This window comes from Pristis pectinata, chromosome 17 (assembly GCF_009764475.1).
Source record: "Pristis pectinata isolate sPriPec2 chromosome 17, sPriPec2.1.pri, whole genome shotgun sequence".
NCBI classification, from domain to species: domain Eukaryota; kingdom Metazoa; phylum Chordata; class Chondrichthyes; order Rhinopristiformes; family Pristidae; genus Pristis; species Pristis pectinata.
Window position 1 is genome coordinate 13,164,914 of NC_067421.1, and position 23,739 is coordinate 13,188,652.

The 23,739-nt window shown below is 44.7% G+C and overlaps 1 protein-coding gene across 3 annotated transcripts in view; it reads right to left on the reverse strand.

Annotated features, from left to right (window-relative positions):
* Nucleotides 1–23,739, reverse strand: part of LOC127579381 (RNA-binding protein Musashi homolog 1-like) — a 122,398-nt gene that overhangs the window by 63,350 nt on the left and 35,309 nt on the right. The window lies entirely within an intron of this gene.

Sequence of the window (23,739 nt, forward strand, 5' to 3'; positions counted from 1 at the left end):
AGCCCGTGTTGTGCTGCATATTCTAAGTAATTCTGTGTGTGGTGACAAAAAGTGCAAAGATCATTCACAGCATTTATAGCTTTGATGAAAAAAACCCAAAGTTTAATCCCAAAAGCAGGGAGTAAAGATGCCAAAGATATAACGAAAGGATTAGTTATAGGATGGTATAGAGCATTAACACTGCACAGTTGGAACAAATGGCTCTAAAATTTATGTAATTTTATTTAATTCCATGGAATCAAAATACTCACTGCAGATGCCACCCTGATAGCTGTTGTACATTATGTAGCATCCCTACCGTTACAAATCTGTGTAGCTGCTGAACCACTTCAAGATCTACTAATGTTAATTAACTGCAAAGTTAGAAGAGAATAAAGTGGAACAAACAGGAGGACTGCCCTCTTCAAAAATAAAAGGCAGCTATAGAGACAAAATCTTCTGGAAGTCCGCAAAATATGCAAACCATACAGAGAGAGCACGTTCCAGACCTGGCTGCAGAAAACTGTACTTCACACAAAACAGTGAAGATGAAGAATATAATTTCTGGTAAGTGCAGGCAAAAAAAAAAATAGAACCAGTTAATATGGACCTGGTTGCCAAGGGAAGGAGGCAAGAAGGGGACTGCAAGGTGCGGAATTGTTACCCTGTCTGTTTGGCAAGGAACTGATAAAATCCAAGCAGCTCCCAGTTTTATGCCTGGTCATCTAAAGGCTGGTGGGGCCAGGTTGTACAACACACTAGCAGCCTAATTCAGTCAGGTTCCCTGTTGGCTATATTAGCTCAAAATGATCACAAGGGAGCAGAAGTAGGCCATATGGCCCATCGAGTCTGCTCCAAAGAAAAAGGAAAAAAGAAAATGAGAAATTTGGGGGGGAGAACCTTACCCCAATTTCCGGCCTTATCCCCATATCCCTTGATACCCCAACTATTTAGATATCTACCTCTTCCTTAAACGCCTCCAATGATCTGGCCTCCACTGCTGTACATGGCAAGGAATTCCACAAATTCACCACCCTCTGGCTGAAGAAATTTCAATGATCTGGCCTCCACTGCTGTACATGGCAAGGAATTCCACAAATTCACCACCCTCTGGCTGAAGAAATTTCTCATCTCTGGTTTAAACCTGTACCCTATAATTCTAACATTGTGCCCTCTGGTCCTGGACTCACCCACCAAGGGAAACAGCTTGACCACATCTACTCTGTCCAGTCCTTTCAACATTTTAAATGTCTCTATGAGGTCCTCTCATTCTTCTGTACTCCAGTGAGTACAGTCCAAGAGCCGACAAAACGCTTCATCATATGTAAGCCCTGATATTGTACTGTTAAAATAAAGTTGCTGTTAATGGTTACAATAATAGTCAGCTGGAGCTGCCAATGTTTGCTGATCAGCGATTTCCCTGTAGGACTCCATTATTGGCCTTCCTCTTGGAATCGCTTGTTTTTCTTCTACTTTTATATTCAGAAATCTGTACACGGCATTCGAGATAGAACTCAGTTCCTGTCTCAACTTCGATGGGCACTAAATTAAGAGTCAGTACCCTTGCTCATTAAATGAGCAAGTTTCTCCTCTTGGACCATCAGTAATTATTACAGAGCATAAAAGCGTAGCTTGATGTGGTGAATTCTTCATTATCCATCCAACAGTGTCTCTGGGTAGGGTATGTGCCAAACATTGGCAGCTCCAGCTGACTATTATTGTAACCATTAACAACAACTTTATTTTAACAGTACAATATCACACTTCACATTCCAGTAAGACACTCTCAAGACTGTCAAAGATGTCACTTTAGCACTGTGCAGGTTAACCAGAAGCAATGGAACATTGTGTTAAGGGAACTGGGTGGTTACATAACGTTCTGTCCTTTCAACCATAAATGCAGGGCTTGAACCAACACCAGAGAGAATTCTCCTATCTTCAGTGGCCCAGAGTTAAAAAACACTAAGCAGTTTCAACCCAGCTTTAAAAGGCATAAGCCCCACACTGCAAAACTGCTCATAATTCAGATTAACATTGCTTAACACCCTCATCGTGTAATGTTCTTAAAAGTCTTCTCTAAAATATATTACCATTGTGTCAGCAAACAGGTAGTCAATGCGTGTGAAAAGACACAAGTACTCACTGTGAAGCAGCATAATCAAGACCACTTCATGGGTCAATGTACAACTGGTCAAGTAGAGGCATCTTTACTTTATGCCCACCACATACTGTATCGCATTGAAGAATGTAAACTCTACTCTGCGTTGTGAATGTACTGTATCTGGCTTGAGAGAAATCGATAGAGAAGCACAGGAATAACTTCGAGCTGCACCAGGCCTTAGTGCTCGATGGTGCAGTGTGGAAGGTGTTATATTCTGCCTCCAGCCTATATTCTGTTTGGGCAGGGAGCACTCCATGCCAACACGGTGAGGAAAGCAGACAAGCACTCAATCCCCTAGTATCAACATACTGACAGTACAAAAAGGAGCTTTGCGGAAAGAAAGCAAAAGTGTACAGATCTAAAAGGCTGCAGCTCCCAGCGCAGGCTTCATATCCCATCCTCCTCCATTTACACAAATGGGCAACTTTACATTTCTGAATATGTTTTAATTGGCCCATTGCTTTATGTGTAGGCCACTGCTAACATTAATGCCAAAAATGCACCAGTAGAGCACAAAGGCCATATCCCTAGGCCTTGCTGTCCAGTGCCAACCTGGCTCAGCACTTGCCTGCAGTGCCCAAGTGCAACAAAGTCTGAACTTTTCATCGAGTTAGTCCACCTCAGCAGAATAAGAGGAAATAAAATTGACATTAGTACTTCTGAAAAGGTGAAGAAAATTAGCTGCAACTCACACACACACACACACACCTGGTGTCTGGTTTACAAGCAGCTGTAGAAGAATTAGCCAAAAAAAATTTCACTCCAGTTTTCAATCCCTCATGCCCCGAAGGCAAGACATCAGATCGAGTTAGGGTAGCAGAGATCCCGCCAGATGAGAAAGCAAACCCCTCATTGGCAAGCATCACTGGTATTGTGGCCTCCTTTACCCGAGAAGCAGCAGAGACTGATCACTTGATTGCCAAGCCCAAACCTGGCCATCACTCTGACAGAGGTGACTGGATAACAACCTGGGGCAGGGTTACCAGGTAACTTCCACAGAACTCGGAGGGCAAGTGTAAAGTCGAAGCCGGAGGCCTTCCACGCTTGTGCAGCACAAGCCGGCACTTTCAGCTAACAGTAAAAACTATTGGTTAATATTTCTTTCAAGTGGACAGTCCTTGGAGCAGCAGAGCCCAGAAGCTGGCTCAGTGAGGTTCTCTCACACGCTGGGAAGAGGAGCACAATGGAAATGTGTTTCTCCTTGTCCAGCTTCCAAGGCCTGGGAACGAGCAGTAAAGCCCAAGCAGTCTCTCCCCACAGGTGGCTAGTACTCTGGCACGGAAGGCAGCCCAGTTAATGGAGCACTGCTGGACTGCAGATGTTGCCCTCGGCTCTGCACTCGTATAAGACAGGATGAAAGAACAGCGGCTTCAAAAAAAAGATTGCTGAGCACAGCAACCAGAGGTTGCCATTACTTAACAGGAAGCTCTCACTACAGATCATTTAAAGAGACATGGTCTCTTGTTTAGAATCTTTATAAAGGGCCCACGTTGGGAAATTCACTTCAAAAACAATTATAGCAATTGAAGCTCAGCACCCATGCCACAGTGACAGAAGCCAACACTTTACCACGTCCTCAAACATTCCAGAGGAACAGTTCACCTTTTCAGCCTAGTGAAGGCTTTGCCAGCAAGAATGTTCAATCCTGATGAAAGATCAGATGTGCAGAAATGTCAAATTCTCTACACTCCCACCAGTGTGGGTTTTAGTTTTAGGGCGTCCACCAATTACAGGTTTTCGCAGTGCCACTGGCTGGGTATATTCCTTGTGGTTTTAATCTCCCACCCTGAACAGCCCTACCCTCAACTCACCCCCACTGCCCACCCTCCAAAAACTGTCTTCCCATCAACTGGAAGGCAAGCAGATTCAGTTACCCAACTATCATTGACTGTTAGGGGAAAAAGGATCCAGTTTGACCCAACTCCAATGATAGTAATAACTAATAAAGTTTTAAAGGCAGCAAATTTGCTCCTACTTTGCTCAGAGAATTGCCCAGAAGATTAATCTTCAATTCTAGGACAAATATTGGAGCAATGTAGCTTTTACAGTTTCATATCTATTACTGCACTGTAAAAGATAATGGGTAAATTTTTGAACTCCATTGCCCACCGAGAAACAAGGAATTGGGTGCAACACAGTTTTTTACACTTCACCCATTAAAATCCCATCTAGTCACATCCCCTTTTATCCTCTAATCATTCTTTATGTATTTCAACTCAAGCTTCAGTGATGACCCATTTAATCATTAAGTGCCTCCAATGTAACCTATTTCAGTGCTTTGAGCAGCAGAGGATAGAAATACTTTTGCAGTTGGAATATTGTCGTGGACAGGGAGAAGGAATTGAAAACCGCAAGTTGCAGAGTTTTGAAAACCATTCTGGGTTCTCAACGTGTGTAACTTGGGTATGGTGGAGAGGAAAAGGGAAACCTAGAACCGAGGTGCCAGATTAACATTGGAACAAAACTGGCAATGAATGGATCTAGCAGCTGTAAAGAGGAAAGGTGGGTTCCAGTGGAGGGTCCCCACCTGAAACACCACGGCCTCAAAATATTTTAGTGATCGACAATCTGCATAAAACCAGCACCGTGCCCAAGGTGGGGCCAGCGGTGAGGTAGTATTGTGCTGTGAACACGGTACGATACATTGTGGTCCTCCAATCCATGCAGAGGTAACAGAGGAAGTCAGGTGGGCTCTAGGGGCGGAGGTGGGTTTGGAAGAATTGGGCTGGGAATATTGGGGGATACAGGCGCAGCACCAGGCACGTCAGGTGTGCATTACACGTCTGGGGCCTGGGAACATTCACATGGAAGAAGACAACTGGAGAGTGGGGACACAAGAGACTGCAGATGCTGGAAATCTGGAGCAACACAAAGTGCTGGAGGAACCCCACCTCGGGCACAGGGCTGGTTTTATGCACATTTTCAGGCACTAATTTCTAGGTGTTTCAGGTGATTGTTAAATCTGGGATTTTACTCCTCCATTTCTCTTTTCTTCACCCCCTGTACTTATGCATTTATCATGCCTTGGGTTTTATATGCATAAAATAATTTTAAATCATTTTTCCACCAGTCCACTTGTTCCCGAAATCACAATCACTCGACCTTCTCCTGTCAGAAAGGCAGAAGCTGCAAACTGTTGTTTCTCCTGCTGGGGACAAGGACATGAAGCCCCTCCAAATTATTTGGTATAGGTTAGTGCCCTGAGGTTCCATTTGCTCCAAATCATACAATTGGTATTAGGTTTGGTTCAGTAGCATCACACTTGCTTCTGGGTCAGAAGGTTTGGACTCATGCCCCATTCCAAAGTCTTAAGCACAAAATGTAGGCTGATGATCCCAGTGCAATATTAAACCATCCATCTGACCTACTAGGAAGGTATAAAGGATCCCACAACACAATGTGAAGAACAACAGGCCAATATTTACCCCTTAACCAACAGAACTAAAACAGATTATACGGTGGTTAGCACATTGTTACGTGCAGGGCCTCTCTCTTTGGTTGCTGCATTTCCTGCACTCCAATGGACCCACCCACAGACCTGCTACAATGAGAGTTGACTACTGGTTTGCCATCTGAAACACTAGGTTAGCCAACTTTCTACCAGCTTTGCCAGTCAATGCCTAATCCCAGTTTTAACCGCGGGAAACGGGAATGTACCAAAAGAGTTTCTGAATAGTTTCAGTTATATTAAACAAGGAGCATTCATAAACTTTTATAGTGCAACCTTTTGGGAAAACTCTCAGCTAAATGGGAACAAAAATGCAACCTAACAATTTTGCTGTGGTTGGGAGATTCAATCTATACCCTAGATCTTCTGCTATAAAGTCAGACAGAAACAGTTGAAGAAGTCAGCCGGAACTGAATTTATAGCAATGGGAACTGGCCACTCAGCCCAGCTAATCTAAGGTATTGTTTACAGGCCAATGAATAACCCCTCACCCAACTTCATTTCAACCAATCAGCATAATTTCTATTCCTAGCATGAACCAGCATAGCACAGACAGAAGGGATAAATGGGTCTTCTTCCTGCTTGGCAAGATGTAATGACTGAAGTCTCACAGGGATTGGCATTTGGGCCTCAACCTTATATAAAGGACTTGGACGAGGGCACAGAAAGCACGACTGCTAAATTTTCTGATGACACAGAGATAAGTTGGGAAAGCAAGTCGGGAGGAGGGCACAGCATTTCCAAGTCAGATTAGTTTGTGCTGGGGCTGGGGGAGAGACGTCCGTGGGTGGTGATGGTGTTCCCCTGCACCTGCCTCCATTGTCCTTCTTGGTAGCAAAGCTTGCAGCTTTGGGAGGTGTTGTCAGAGTAGCCTGTGTAAGTAACTGCAGTGGAGTTTGTAGATTGTAGATAACACAACTACAATGCACCAGTAATGAAGGGAGTGAATGAATCTCCTCCCCCTCCCCATATACCAGGCAGCTTAGCCAAAGCTTCATACAGAGTATGAACTCCTTCCTCCTTCATTTGCTTAACTAGCTCCCCTTTAAAATTTAATCCACTTATCTGCACTACTCCACGTGGCAGAGAAATGCACATTCTCAATCAAACAGCACCATTTTGTTTAAGCCATTCTTATGGTAGCCTCTTCTTTTAGATCCACCATTTTCTCCATGCTCTCCTAATGTTGCATGTTAACCCTGCATTTCTCCCACAGATCCAGCAGCAGGCATTTATCCAACAATCTCCAGTACTGGATTTTAGCCACCCAAAGGAGGAGTTGCAGAACCACAGAGGAGCCTCACCCCATCTCCTCCCCTATGACTTTCCTTCCAACAACTCTTTGCTCATCTCCCCTGTTAGCTCAGCGTCAATATTTGCTTGGTAACAGTCCAGTAAAGCAACCTGGGACATCTCAGTACATTAAAAGGCACCATACGAGTGCAAATTGTTGTTGTCTGCACCCAGTATCTTAATATGTGCGGACGTATGGGAGAAATATTGGGCAGTACATTCCATGTTGCTTTGGCCAAGAGTGAAGCCGTTTGTAGCACCGATCCTATCGGTGGCCCAACAAAGGTGTAAGAGGCAAGTGCACTTCAGGGAACAAGCTGAGGACATCTCTGCTCCATGTGGCTGTGTCCTGTACTGGCCAGTACTTGCCCTTACCATCCCTCGGAATCTTTTCACATAAAGCAGCCACCATTTTACAATAGGTTACACTTAGAGTGTTTTGTTATGAAGAAAATTCCATAACGCACTGTGTTAGCAATCAAGATGCTATTTTGTGGCAATGGTTTTTTCCAGAGTTGGAACAGTACAATTCATCCCTGGGACCATATGTGATCAACGAAGTAAAAAGCCTTCCCCTAAAATTATTAGCCATTGCTGTGAGCATTGGCTTGGTCATTGCTCTAAATGTCACAGCGAGCAGGGTACTATTTACACCACTTTCCCATATCTTTCATCACACCCAATCGGTTGTGCTATTAAAATTATTCCTGTTCCAAATCTTTCTTTGGTGAAATAGCAATGGGATTTAAAAGCTAAGCACACTGAACCTATAATTCTCATAGAATCCAGTTGCTAAACTACATAACAGTGCTCCTCCTACACCTTTCCAGTAATATGATGAACCCATCTCACTTCAACTCCACATGCAAGTGGAGACAAAAGATTGAAGATGCTGGAATCTGAAGCAAACAAAAAACAAAATGCTGGAGGAACTCTGGTCAGACAGCATCTGTAGAGGGAAATGGACAGTCGACATTTTGGGTCGTGACCAAATGTGCAGGAGGTTGTGAACATGCATCCATTCAAGATAAAACAAGCGCAGAGATTGAGCAAATTATACCATCAGTTGATCCCAGAGCCAGCCTTAGACCAAGCAGTTGGTCATTGATACAGTTGACAGTAAGGTGCAGAGTTCCATTCGGCAGCAGAATTAAGCAGGAGCCTGGAATAATCCTGGGGCTAAGAAGCTGAGAGTGATCATGACCATGAGCTCCATAGGGAAAGGAGCCATAGATTACTACAGCATGAAAACAGGCCCTTCAGCCCAACTGGCCCATGTTGACCAAGTTGCCCATCCAAGCTAGTCCCATTTGCCAGCGTTTGGCCCAGATCTTTCTAAAACCTTTGTTGATATACCTGTCCATTTTTTTTTTAAAAAGCTGCTATTGTACCTGCCTCAACCACTTCACCTGGCAACTCATTCCACATATGTACCAGTCCAGACAGACTGTGGTCACAGATTTGCACAAGGATGAAGAAAGAATACAGCTTGAGTGCAAGCCCCTTAAATAGCAGTTTTTGCTGGGGGCAAACTAGTTGTTTACTAATCCGGCTGTTCTCCAAGTAAACAAGAACTAGCATTCCCTTTTAAGACCAACAAGGTTAGAATTCTCAACACAGACGAACCCTGTGATTTACACTTCTGAGGTCACTTTGGGGGGGGGGGGGCTAGAGATGTGGGAGGTGGCGTGCGTGAGCTCTCTGCCAGGAACAACGTGCTGGGAAGAACGAAAATCCCACTGAGTGATTAGGAGACACTTCCTGGCAGACATTATATAACCCAGAAACAGGTGGGCAAAACTGCTAGTCCATTGTCTTTTAGGAGACTTGAACCTTAGGCTTGAAAGAGGGGAAGATCAGCAGTAGAGAGCCACTTGGCTGATGACAGACAACTCCTTTGGGAAAAGGGTCGGAAGTGATGGCTCTACTTTTACTCTTGGTGCAAACAATCTTTTGAACACGAGCAAACATCTACAGGGTAACAGGGAAAGACGACCAGCGGAGTCCCTTGTTCTTTCCCCATTAACCGGCTCTGTGCTGCTCCAGTCTGTACACTGGTCATTGGAAAAAGTGAGCAACTGCAAAGTGCTACCGAACGTCAATCAAGGAAAGGTGTGCAGGGGCGAAGGAGTTTAATAAATAGCTTGCAGATGTTACACACTGCCTTGTAAAAACAATCTAATTTGACTGTTATTGTCTAATATGAGGGCTGCCTATGGGAATAGGGTCAGGGAGAGCACTTTAAAGTAAGTGTCTTTTTAAATTAAAAAAAGACCCAGTTAATGGGTAAAAGGCAATAATATTTACGCTCAAACACCCAGAATCAGCTGATTTGTTAGGCAACAGTTAGCGCTACACAAGCTCGTGAGCAAATTCTCTCCCCAGTGAACAGAATCGCTACAACTGGTGATATGGGCATTAAAGCTCAACGCAACAATCCTCACCTCCTCGATCTGGGTTGGGTGCGGGTAGAGGGCAAGGAAAAGAGAAGAGATAGTTTTGTTTTTTGCTCCCATATTCCAGAAGAAAAAAAAATTGTCCACAAAGTTGCAATGCCTTCCATTGTCGAATATCTGTCCGAGCACTCACTGAATTTCCCACCAGATTCAGGCTCAGTCCCACTGGGAAGGAGCAGCAGGATTTTTGGGGTTTTTTGTTCGATAACTGGTCAGTTGACTCACTGGAGTAAAGGTGTAAACTGGATTGGACACCAAGCCCTCACAGAACAGAGAGCGGTTACACTTGCCTACCTCCTGGGCATTTCAAAGGCAGGCTCATGAAAATAGAGGTCTCTGTCCAAACCATCGCTCTCAGACAGAAATGAATTCAGTCTGCAAACCACCTGGGTTTAATGTAGATAGCTAATTTTGTTGTCAGGTTCTCTTTTTAAAGGATGTCACAGTTTCAGAAGTTAGCCCCAGTAACTGCCTAATGGGAGCAACAGCCTTCGAGGGGAATCACCACAACCAAATTGCTTTACGAGTAATTTGGAATTGTAGCCACTGTCTTAACGCAGGATTATTACTTGAAGAATTAAATAAAGTGAGCAACACCAACTTGACTCCTCTCCCCAAAGACTTTGTAATAACCAATACTCCCAAAAGTGGATAGATGAACCACACAGTACAAGTTACAGTTACGGCAGCCAGCAATACCCCACTTTTATCCTCATCTGTGATCGGTTACCCAATTTTAGTTGCAATGGCTCATTATAATTTCCTCAGAACAAGAGATTAAAATAACATACCAGGCTGAGAGGCCTCACTCCCCATCAACAACCTATAACACTGATTGGACCAAGTGACAAAGCAACCCCTCCCACAGCTGAACACACTGCTTCAAGAATGGCTGTCCCAGATCCAGGAAAATATTTATCCCTCACACAACTGCAAATCTTTCTAGTGGTTTGCAGGATCTTTCTACAGTAAAAAAATAACTACACTGTAAAAAGTAGGTAATTGTTGTAAAACAATTTTTGAAGCTTTTGTAGGTCGTAAAGGACATTATAAAAATCTGAATTCTTTAATCTTTTCCCACTGGCCAGTATGAATTAACTTCTTCAGCAGAGACAGGCACAAGACTCACTTTTCAACATTCAGCAAGTGACCACCCAGTTTATCCCAGAGTCTTATTGTTCAGGATTACAACATGAAAGTGGTTAATCAATGGGGCCAGTGATGTCTTATGCCACCACAGTTGGCAACTTTGCTGCCAAAGAACATTTTGAAAGTAATCCTAAACCCCATTGTACTCCGGCAGTGAGACATGACTAATCCCTGACCCACTTCCATGATTTGTAGACACTGCCAGTGAACCATTTGAAAAGGGGGGAAAAATTGTTTGCATTTTTAATTTAAAGTTGAAAATCTTAACCCTATTTGTGATCTCTTTTGATATTACTGTCCATACACAAGGTTTGTTCCATTTATTTCCTTACAACAATATGTGCAGAAGGACTTGGCTTGTTCTTTTGTACTCAGTTCTTGTCACAGAGATGACGTGATGATTAACTGTATCCAGCACCCTCCCATCCTGCCTGCCACATTTTATTTTCCGGAAACTCCAAGTCATCCAAAACGTTGCTCCCAATGCCCCAATTTGCACTGTCCTGTTCACCCACCACTCCCGTGTTTCTTGATCTCCATTAGCTGCCAATCACCACCACGGCCACATCCTGACCCACCTCTGTAAACTCATCCAGCTCAAGGGCCCCAGGAACAGCCTCTCCAATCCTGGCATTTTTAACCATCCCACCAATGATGCCCACACCTTCAGCTGTCAAGGCTTCAGAATCTCCTCCCTTCAAGGCAGATCATCTCCAATCAAGTCTTTGGTCAACTGGCCTAAACTCCACGTGCGTGCGTGTTTTAAATTCCACCCCCCCATCATCCCACCCTTTAATGCGATCGGTAAAGTGCCTTGAGAAGACTCAATGTTAAAGGTGCTATGTGAATACTTTAACATTACAACTCCAAACACAGACGTACCTGGGACCAATGTCAGGTTACTCAGACTGTGGGAAGAAATGCTCCTCCTAGCCCAGTCGATGGTTAAATGACAGGCTGGTAAATGACTGTACGCCATAAGTCATTAGAACACATCATATCACTCCCCAGTCTCCTCCATATCACCGGTTGTCACAAAAGGTGTGGTCTCAATCCAGCTAACCCAATAGTATCAGAGTGACAGATGTGGGGAATGCGATACCATAACTGTCCTCTTTTTTTAAAATATGTATAAATTAACAGATTTTATACTAATGACTTCAAAATCAATGTGTAGGAAGAAGTTGTTAACATTTAGCATGGATTATTCTTGAAATCAAACTAAATCCAGCTCTTGCTGCCTTGATCAATATCGAGTTGTCCAGATGGTGCAAATCTACAGTTTCAGGCCTAATGACATGCAGACAAGACATTGTATGTCAAGTCCCCCGAGACCTCCAAAATGCATCTCTGCTACCTACTTAAAAGTGTAATTGTGCTGAGGAGGTCTAAGTATTTCATGCTTTGTGCTGTTCAATCTGCATTCTCTTTACTTTCCTAAAATTCCTTATCTAGGAAATTAGTCCAAGTTGATGAAACCTTGCTTTCATGGATTAAATTGCAACCTGCAAAGAAAACACATTCGCCACTAGCTCACGGCCACAGAGGCCAAGTGGTAACAGAAGCTCTGCTGAGTTTATACGACCCCACCTAAATGTATCCAATACCAAGCACCCCTTTAATGGAGTTATTCCTTTAAATGCAATCGCTTGGGTGAGTAATTGAATCTACAACTTTACAAAGGAAGGGCAAAGTTGACACAAAGGTTATTAACTCACAAAAAGACCCCAATGACTTAAATGACCCAAAGATCCACTGCTGAAAAGCATCAAACACTACGTGGATAGCATTCCCACTCCACCAATCCCTCGACAGTGTCTAATAATAGTGCTCATTTCTCCATGAAAAGACATTCTTTAAAAATCATTTCCACTTTTGATCGTCAAAGTTATCATCGACCTCCTTGCTAAGGAGCAAAGATGAGAATTAGTTTTCAGCATTAGTATATAATCTGCACAAAAGAGTGGTACAGCTAGTAGGGTCAGAGTCCTACACCACGGAAACAGGCCCTTCAGGCCAACTTGCCCATGCTGACCAAGATGCCCATCTAAGCTAGCCCCATTTGCCTGTGTTTGGCCCATATCCCTCTAAACCTTTCCTATCTGTCTTTTAAGCATCAAGCTCGTTCCCATTTCCGCATAACCCGCTGAATGAAGTTGCCCCTCCGGTTCCTTTTAAATCTTTCCCCTCTCAGCTCCAGCAACAAGAGTTGAATCCTGACCTCGGGTGCTGTCTGTGTGGAGTTTGCACATTTTCCAAGTGAATGCATGCAAGCGCACCCCTTTCCTCTCAAGCTAATTGGTAGGTTAATTGGCTGCTGCAAATTAGTCCTGGTGAATGGTGGTATCGGGGGGAGCTGATGGAAATGTGGGAGGGTTATTGGGTGTTTGATAGTCAGCATGGATGAGGCAGTTCCCACACTCTGTGACTCCTTCCCCAATGTTCCAGAAGGTTGGGCAGACAATTATTCACCATCCCTCCAGTTCTGTGAAAAAGTTTTTGATCTGTGGTCAGCACAAAGGTAACTGTTTTTGTTAGTGGAGGGTCTGCTACTAGAGAGCAAAGAATGGGCAGCCATGGTACAGAGAGCAGTGCTGATGCTTCATAGCTCCAGCGATCCCTGTTTGATTCCAACCTCTGGTGCCGTACATTCTCTTTGATTGTGAGGGCTTCCCCCAGGTGCTCTGGCTTCCTGCCGCATCTCAAAGATGCGTTGGTTGGAGGATTAATTGGTTACTGTAAAATACCCCATGTGTGGATGGTGGGAGAATGAGGGGCATTAACGGGCACATTCAATGTTAATGGGAAATAAGTGGGGGGGGGGGGGGGGGGGGGGGGGGGAGGAGGAGAAATGGGATTGCTCTGAGACCCAGCATAGATTTGACAGGCTGAATAGCCCATGTCATATGGAAATATGAAATATGTTGAAGTAAAAGGTGAAATTAGTTTTCAGCATCAGCACAAACATGCTGCAGCAGCTACCGCCCAGTTTCCAAATCAAAGAAAATCAATCCAGTACAAATTGGATGGCTAATCCATTTGTTCAAAAAAAAACTACTGGAAAAACTCAGCAGGTCAATCAGTATCTGTGGAGGCAAAGGGATGGTCGACCCACTGAGTTCTTCCAGCAGTTTATTTTCTGCTCCAGACCCCAGCATCAGCAGTACCTGGCACCTCGAATTTACTTGATTAAATTATTTTTTTTTCGTGAACAGAGACTCTTTACCAGGAAAAGTGAACACTCCTCCTGCATCAAGCCTACATGGCAACCAGCCTCTACAACTAGTTCTAAGTCCACCTATCAATTAAAGGCTCAAGTATACAATCTCTTACCAGAATATCTCCCTACAAGCAGCCTCTAACACAAAAGTCCTAACCCTACTCAGTTGATTATCATCGCAACTGCACTCAGACAAGGAACCAGTTTCCTGTAGGCTGCTGGTAAATCCACCTGTGAACCTGCACTAATGCGGGATCAGTGATTTCATTCAATGGAGTGGAACAACTGCAGGCAGGAGGGGCAAGCTTCGGGTAACAAAACCTTGGAATTAATTCTTTGGTATTTAAGTAAAACATTTTTTGTTAAAAGCTGTTTCAGTAATAGCTTTGATTTTTTTTTAATTGTTTTGTATATTGAATTCATGATCTGACAGCACTGATGTCAAAGCATTCCAACATGGTTTACAATAAGGTTGTGCACTGCACCAACCCTTGCTGGCATTATCAAGAAGCTCTCACTAAGGGAATCCATGCAAAAGAGTGGGTTTAATGGGTAGGAAAGTGCTCACCATTCCCAGGAAATTCTCAGCCAGTGCCTTAATAGGAAATAACTTCAAACAGCAGGAATATTCCATGCACAACCTATGCTAGCATTAAGTGTCCAAACTAGCTTCAGTCCTGGTACAGGGAAAAACCTGACCCACATCACCCCTTTAGTTTTATTTTTAAAGAGACTTTGGGTTCCCCATATCTCAGCAGTAATGCAAAAGAAAAAGCAATAAAGGAAACTCTCCAAAAATAATCCTTCACAATACTGCATACATGTACACATCCAAAGAATGTGTGTGTGGCATTACAAGTTCTTTAGACACACAGTTGCATGTTCTTTGCAGGACCCTAAGGTTGAACTATTCAGTGAACTTTGATGAATGCAATGTGATGGGGAGGAGGAATTTCTATTGACTAACAGAAATGCTCATTAAGAATTCAATTAAGTGAAATCCAGCAGACTAAAATTTCAGTCTCCTCCTCTTAAATTGCAAGCTCACTCATCCCCCTCCCCCCATTCTAAGCTCTCCTGCTTTTCAGACAACTTATTCAAACAGTGCTGATTGTGTGTGTTGCAGGTTGCTGCACAATGCCCCTGTGTTGGGTATATTTTCTTTCCCCCCACCACCACACCCCCCCCCTTCAGTGATACAGTCTTCTGCCTGGTAGAGGGTGGGAAGAGGAGATGTTACTCAACAGCAGCGTTCTGCAAAAGAAAACTTTGTCCACCCAGTCTTCCCTCCCCCAGCCGTGAGACCGAAGCAGAGTTTGAATGAGGTGATCACAAGAGCCTCGCGTACTGCAACAGCACTGCAAGGATGTCACAGACACCCGGCTGCCAGACTCTGCTGTAACATCAAAGAGAGAGAAAGAGAAAGAGAAAAGCCTCCTCCCAATCTTAGTTTAAAATAACATGTTGAAAGCAAGTTCTAGGTCTGGGGGTGGAGGTGCTCAAGGAGGATACTTGCACAGTGTCACTTTGTTAGAATGAAAATGACCAAAAATCCTGTTGGTGAGGCAGAAGAAACTGAGAAGTGCAGAATTAAAGTTACATTAGTGCTCAACAGGGTGGATGCAGGGATGATGTTTCTTTCCTGATTGGGGGGTGTCAAGGACCAGGGGTCAAGTCTCAAAATAAGAAGGCGATCATTCAGGACAGATGAGGAACAATTTCAGGATATTTAACGGAATATGATATGGGCTGAAAGTGGCACTGAGGCAAGAGATCAGCCATGATTTTAGTGAATGACGAGCAGAAAGAGAACCTAGAACAGTACAGCAGAGGAACAGGCCATTCAGCCCACGATATTTGTGCTGACAACGATGCCAATTTAAGCGGCACATCTGCCTGTACGTGGTCTATATCCCTCAGTTCCCGACATGTTTATGCGCCTGACTAAATGCCTCTTAAACAGAAGAATGCACTGCTCCCGCTTCCATTTCTTGTATCCTTAAAGGGCTCATACTCTTGGACTGTACAGGTAAAGGCTGCTCCACTCCGATGCTCAACATCACTGAGGCTCCTCCCAGCCCACTTACTGCTGTTCTCCTCAGCCGTGCCATTACTGAGCTTCCCTGCAAATGTAGCTCAGCTTTCACTTCCACTACTTGATTTGGTACAAGGAGATTCAGGAACAAAAGGTCTTCAGCCAATGTTCCAGTGCAGGACCAAGGGACTGCTGCACTGTCTAGGGAGGCACCATGTGCATGCAATTCCAAGCCAAGGTCCACCCTCTCAAACAAAAAAAAACACACACGATGCCATTTCAGAGAGCTTCAAGAGAATTATCTGTGGAGGGAAATGGACAGTCAATGCTTCAGGTTGAGACCCTTCATCTAAACTGAAAGAGTAGAGAGGAGATAGCTGGTATAAAGAGTGAAGGGAAGGGGTGGAGCAAGAGCTGGCAAGTGATAGGTGGGTCCAGGTGAGGAGGGGGCACCAAGCAGACAGCGGAGGGAAGCACCATTTCCACTCTTCCCTCCTCCAACCACAGCACTTCGGAATGTCCCGAGGAGGTGCTGCGTAAATGTAAGCTGCTTGCTCTCCTCCGTGGTGTCAGGTGCCACATTCTCACCTCTCACTGGGTGGAGGCGGCCCTGCCAAAAGTTATTTTTAAATATACATTGAAAGAGCAATGCAAAACAGGTAGCGCAGGCAATTTGTGTCCAGATCACTTCACGCCAAGTGACTAATAATTGCCTGTCGGAGCCCAAAGCAATGACAACGGCTCATATAACAGCTCTTGACAGACAAAGTTGCTTTCAAAGTCTGACTTGTTCGCATCACACAAAAAAAGAGAGACCGTCAAACAGTTATTGGCCTCGTTAAAGGTTTCCCTATTCATCACTGTTGTGCATCACCACAAACTGGAGTGACATCTCCCTCTTCACCTTAAGCAGCAAGAACAGAAAAATTCTGCACACAAGTTTCACATTTAAAAACAAAAAGGCAAACAGAAACCCAAACAGAAGTTATGAAATTTGTTTGGGGATTTAATGGATAAAGTGAGTTTTCAAAAAAATATTTCAGAGCAGTTTAATGAAACAGATCTTGAAGCAAAACTTACTGAAGAGGCATCTGACTTATTATTTAAAATACATAAAATGCATTGTTGTTATTGCTGTGGAGAAAATAGAAGCAAAATGCAAATGTGGAGAGTTGAACATTCCTCTGGGTAAGAGGAGCAGCAGGAGTCAGACTAACCAGCACCTGCACACAGTGACACAGACACCAGGGGAGAACAGTCCCTGTAATATTCCAGAGGAGACAAAAGGCACACACACAGGGCCTTATTACTTTCTCAGAATATTCTAAAACCCTTCAAAACCAATTATTTTGAAAATACACTCACCATTGTTATTCCTCTCCCAGCCACCTCCACCAATCACTAAATCCTAATGACCCCAACCAAACTCTCAATAGGTGGCAGCATCTTGTCAAATGGAACTAAACTACTTTACTCTCCTGTTGTTTTTGTTCAACAGCTGGCAAGTACTCAATTTGAAACACATTGTACATTTGAAGGGCTTGTGTCCCCCTCCAGTCTCAGCAGTGATTTCTCCCTGCATATCACCCCCTCCCCCTTCCTGTGGCAACTTTGCAAGCTCACTCTGTGGGGGGGGGGGGGGGGGGAGATGGAGGTGGTGGGTGCTGGGAACAGTGGAGGATTTGTTGCCTTCCAGGATTTCAGCATGAAGTTCCACTTTCTCCCTTTGAAATATCACCCCAGGTGGACATTAAAACCAGCAATGTCACCAGCTCCTGCCTCAAACTCCAGCCCCTCCTCGGCCATTATGAACGTACGAATTAGGAGTAGGCCAAGCCCCTCAAGCCTGCTCCACCATTTAATAAGGTGATGGCTGATTCAATTATAACCTCAACTCTCCATCCCCATCTATTCAGACTCTGCTTCCACTGCCCTTCAAGAAGAGTTCCAAAGACTCATGACCTTTGGAGAAACAAAAAATTCCTCTCATTTCCATCTTAAAATGGACACTCATTTTAAGAAAAAACAATGAGCCGCTGCCTCACAGCTCCAGCACCCCGGGCCAATCTTGACCTCTGGGGCCATCTGTGTGGAATTTGCATGTTCTCCCTGTGACCATGTGGGTTCTCCCTGGGTGCTCCAGTTTCCTCCCACATCCCAAAGACGTACGGTCTGGTAGGTTAGTTGGCCAATGGACATCGCCCCGAGTGTGTAGGTCAGTGGTAGAAGGGGAGTTGATGATAATACAGGAGAATGAAATAGGATTAACATGGGTGAGTGCTTGATGACCAGTACAGACATTGTGGGCCGAAGAGCCCATTCCGTGCTGTACGACTATGACCCTCAATCTAGATTCACTCACGAAAGGAAACATCCTCTCCACATTCATCTGTTCCTCAGAATATTATAGGTTTATATTCCATCCAGACCTTTCACAACCTCAGAACCCACAGATCCTCTGATCCTACACACTTAAAATCTGTCCAAATCCTTCCCCTTAAAAATCACTTGCATCCAGCCTTGGCTCAGCCTTCTGCCATTAAACTTGCCTCCATACCTTTGCCAGAGCCTGTTTCAGTGGTATCCTGGCCAACCTCCCATGTTCCACACAGTCACTCATCATCCAGGCCTGACAATCTACTTTGGCCATTGGCTTCCCCAGAGTGTCCAACATCACATTCTCTTCAGTAAATAAAAAAAAATCTGATGACGTTCCAAGATGTTAATTGTTTCTCTTTCCATGGATGCTGACTGACATAGAGTTTTCCCACCATTCTGTTTTTATTTCACATCCTATGTTCAAACACTCTTGCATCCTGTACAATTCACGGCTCTGCAATCTCTTCCAGACTTGCAACTTCTCCAGAGCTCCCAATTTCTCACTCTGATCCATCAAACCCTCCCTCCATCCACTTGTTTAACAAAGCTTCACACTCAAGAATGCTCTCCCCATTTCCCTCTGCTTTCCTCTGATCCTCTTTAAAGGGCACCAATGACCAAGCTTTCAGTCATCTTTGGGTTAACGCCAATCTTTACCCAATTGTGCTTCTATTTTTGAGGTCCCAAGTCCTTCAAATTGGTCTCTCTGTTTCCATGCAAGCCAATGGTCTAAGTTCCAAGTTTACCCTGCAGCAACCCTGTCCACCTGTAATATGTCACCAGAAATTCAGCAGTGATTTATATCCATGTAACTTTGGCCAGAAGTTAAAGTAAAACCCTGAGATTATGATTCCACACCACAAAGCTTTCAACAGATTTTATAAATGAACCAAATTAAACACAAAAAAGGGACCATATTTAAACCAGAGTTCATCATTCCTCTGCCAATTTACAGGGCTCACCATTCAGAATCGTAGTCTAATACATCACGGGAACAGGCCCTTCAGCCCATCTCATCTGTGCCATCCAAGATGCCTACCTGAGCTAGTCCCATTTGCCTGTGTTTGGCCCATACCCCTCCAAACCTTTCCTATCCATGTACCTGTCCAAATGTCTTGTAAACATTGCAATTATACCTGCCTCAACCACTTCTTCTGGCAGCTCATTGCACATATCCACCACTTCCCATGTGAAAAAAAATTGCCCCTCAGGGTCCCCTTTAAATCTTTCCCCTCTCACCTTAAAACCCATGGGGGGATTTAAACTTTCCCCAATCTTCCCCCCCAGTGTTAGAACAATTCCTTGGCCCATCCCTTCCCTTTCCGTACCTTAAACGGAGCCCTTTGTTGCAGCCAAACCCTCTACCTCCCACCCACTCAGTAAATCAGTCAGGCTTCACGCCAGGTCTTCATCAAGCAAATGTGACCAAGATCACCAAGAACTGCATTTCTCATGAGGATTAAAACCAAAGATTAGGATTTTAAATTTAAATTCTTTGTGGGATTCAAAAGAATGAGCAGCTTCCAGAATCAAAGGAATGGAAGTTGGAGAAATGCAAAATGGATAAATACCATAAAATTGTGTGTGCAAGTCATTGAGGATTTTTTTTTGAGGTGTGCAAAAGAAAATGCAACTTTTACACAGGTGTACATCACATTAACCACAGGTTGCAAAATCAGCTGCAGCTGGTTGGCCTGTCAACTTTGACCCCAAACCACCCCCTCTTCCACTGCAAACTGACCTCTCCCGCTGATGCAAGGCACAGTCGTCCTGCCTGGACAGTGTGTGGAAGCAGAATGCAGGATTCGCCCATCTGACCTTCCCTACTGAACTCCACGATTGGAGATCAAGTCTCTCCACCCTCCAACTGGAGGGGCAGCAAGAGGTCCTGCAGAGGCTGAGGTGGCGGGAAAACATCCATCTATTTTGGGTGGCTGTAAAAGTTTTTGGGGGGGGGGGGGGGGGGTGGAAGGAGGCGTAAGAGGGCAGGAGCCAGGGAGACAACAGGAAGAGTCAAGGGGAGGGAGGAAGAGAGATCTGAGAGCGAGCCGTGGTTGCTCTCTCAAGCCCTTATTCTCTCAAACCCAGCCTGTACGCACTGATTTGGCACCTCCCTGCCCTCCTGCTTTGCAGTTTTCCTGTGCATACATTTCCCAGGATGTATGCACACCCACTGCGGTACTGAAAGCCCACAGTACTTACCTATTCTGGCGAGGACACAAGTTTCAAGTTCCACTTTCCAAGCCTGCCATCTGGGCCACAGGTTCTCTCACCACATGTACTGCTTTGTAAAGTGATAGATCTCAGTCATGTGGACAGACAAGTTCATCAAAAGATGTCATGGATTAACCAAAAGAAAAATGGTGTTTTCTTAAAGTGAAATCCCCAGAGGGAAGCGACTTATACACCAGATTTTACAGTAAAGTGGCGTCAGTCGCTACTTCTATTGAAATTGTAAACACACGCACAATAACACACTTACGATGTTTGCTACGGACACCAGGATTCTTCCCCTTAGTTCTCATGCACACCGCAGTCTGATTATCTCTCAGCTTTTCTTGTTCGTTGTGAAAGTGAAAATTTTTTTTTTGGAAACAATTTTAAAACACTCCTGAAAAGTCTAGAATGAGAGTAAGGAAAGCAGCAAACAACATTTTGACTGAAATTCTAACCAAAACTAGAACTAAAATGTCACTAGAATCTGTGAACAAAGACTAAACTAAAACTAGAACTAAAGTTTCTTCCAGAGACTATGAGACTAAAACTCAAGGCCCACGAACTAGGAACTAAAAGTGGAATTATTTCTAGGACTAGAACATCGCTGTCCTCCACTCTCACCTAGATGATCATTCTACAAGCAGCAGCTTTGTCAGGCTGCCTCCAAGTCCGGTTGCTGTGGAAACCGTCACAAAGGGTGGGGGAGGGAAAAGGGAATGGATTCCACATCAGCCAAAACAGGAATTGCAACTGCACAGGAGCCGCTGCTATTGTAAACCCTCTCTCCTTCTGAAGGGGAAGTATTTGATGGACTGAAATTCCAAAGGGACCAGGTACCCTCCCATATGGGTAAATTTGGGGTCAGGGAGATCCAATTGGGTATTTGGCTATGGTGGGTGAGGTTCCTCTCAATCTAAACCTACCCCTCCCTCTAGTAAGGTTCCCACTTGCACGTGCTCTCTGGGAAGTATCACCACATGGTGATCAGAAATGGGAACAGATAGTATTGCCCCGCCTGACAGAATCTGACTGACTGCAGCATTTCTAACATAAATCTCTGACCTTGCTGTTCTACAAGTCTTCATCATCATTACGCCATCTCGCCAAAGACAGGACACAGGTAATAAGAGTGGGCAGAGGCCATTTCATGGCCAGTCTTCTACTTCTACTCTATCCCCACATCCCTCAATTCCTCCATCATCCAAACATTAACATTGGCTTTGGATGGAACCAATGACCAAGCTTCCACAGATCTCCAGGGGAGAGAATTCCAAAGATGTGCCCCTTCCCCCACCTCCCAGAGTGAAGAAATTTCACCTCCGTTCAGTTCTAAATGGCCAACCCCTTATTTTGAGGCTGTAACCCCTTGTTCTAGGTTCCGCAAATGGGGGGGGGGGGGGGGGGGGAATATCCTCTTTGTATTCCTCCTGTGGAGTCCTCCAAGAAAATGTGCAAGTTTCAATGCAATCACCTCACCTTCTGATAAACTTAATGCACTGAGGCCTAGCCAATTCAATCTCTCCTCGTATGACAGACTTGCCATACAAGAAACCAGCCCACTGAAAGAGAGGAGAGGCTGAGCAAGTTGGGTAGAGGGTCCCCACTGCCTGCAGTGGGCACCTGTAACTCCCCCAGAGGCAGGAGAAGCTCAGTGCAGGCAGTGGGGACCATCTGAGACAGACAAGTAGAACAAAATCCACTATTGCTGACTGGGACCAATTCTAGATGGTTGTGTGGTTTTTAAGCGCCTTTGAAGCACACCATGTACTCTACCACCAGCCACAGGACTCTCCAATCAGCAATGCTATTGTGAATGTCAAGTCAATTTCACCAGATCAATATTCCATCCAGTAGGACAGACCACCTTCCTCATGGGTGGCTCATCCAGATGCTCTGACCATGACCCATGAACATCCATGGTGGGACACCACAACTTTCCAGCCAGTGCACTACCAGGCCCAAGAGCAACATAGCGATCTCAGGAAAACCCTGATGCCTAATTGCTAGATGCAAGGAGGCAGGGCCCAATTGTCCTTCTCACCTGCTGCAGTTCATCGGGGTCTTCTTTTAATATATTGGATTATCCCAAGGAGACCAAGGATCAGTGCAGGAGGATAACAAACTCAATATGGTGCACAAGGCAGCTTCATCTCCACTAGCCAACAAACTCTCACTCAAACCCCTACCAAACTCTACTTTCAAATCATTTTGTTACACTCAAGTAGACAATCTCCACAGGCCATCATCAAACACATTCCGACTGAGGGCTTGCATCTCGTCCCCAGTGCCATTTTGAAGGGTTAGTCCTTCAACTGTTAGCCCCTTCTCTCCAAAACATTCTCCACAAAACCTGTGCAGCAAAAGCACTCCCTGAAAAGCACCATCCACATCCACAACAGGCATTCCCTTGACTGTACCTACAGCCTCTCCCACACTCATTTCCTCTAACTGTACCTACTGCTACTCTCATCCATAGTCATTCCCTCTGCTCGGTGAAGATCTCAAACACATCCACTTGCACTCGAGCACCACAGATACAAAAGGCGATACTCCTTAACCTTTGGGTTGTAAAATCTGAGGAAAATCATTTAGGAATTTAAATGTCACTGTTGAACTGCAGGAACTAGATTTATTTCATTTATTTTGAGCATTTAAGTTCTTTATTTTAAATCTAAACCTTGTTAAAATAAATTTCTGACCAGCTCCATGACAGGGCCTCAGTAGAAAGGGGGTCCTGAGACTAATCTGACAAAAGGATTTGCAATTCCTTTTATTAGCTCTTGGAGCGACACAAAAGAGCCCAGCAATCCGTTGTTAAATCTGATGATCCTCACGCTCCCATTGGCCCACTGGTAAGTGCTCACAGCTCCTAATTTGTTTCCTAAAGCTGTCCGGGGAGCCATGGCAACAGAGGAGATTAATAAACCGTGGGGCAGCTGACCAATCGGGAGGGGACGGTGTGTGGTGGCTGGGGCTGGACAGTCATCTCAGACAGTTGAAGGTAAGTCTGAGTGGCAGCAATTCTCCTTGTGCCCATTACTCTCGCAATCCCCTGGAGAGTTTGCCGGAGAGTTTGCCTATTCTCCTGTCACTTCTGACTGGCTTGCGTGCCAGCGCTGAATTGAGGCCCAAACAAAAGAACCTGTGTGTGACTGCTCCTCTCATCTTGTCGCCATGGTGACAGTGGCACCAACCGGGGAAGGTTGGGATGGTGGTAGTGGGGAGGAGGCCGAGAGTTGGGAGTGGAGGGGTTGTGGGGGGTGGGGGCTGAAATTGGGGGAGGGAGCAGCGGCCCCGAATGCAGCTGCTCAATTAACAAGACTAAAAGAAAAGCACCGAGAACCCTTTCTTCTCACCTTATTCTGGGGGGGTGGGGAAGAATTGCAGAGAACTTCATGCTTA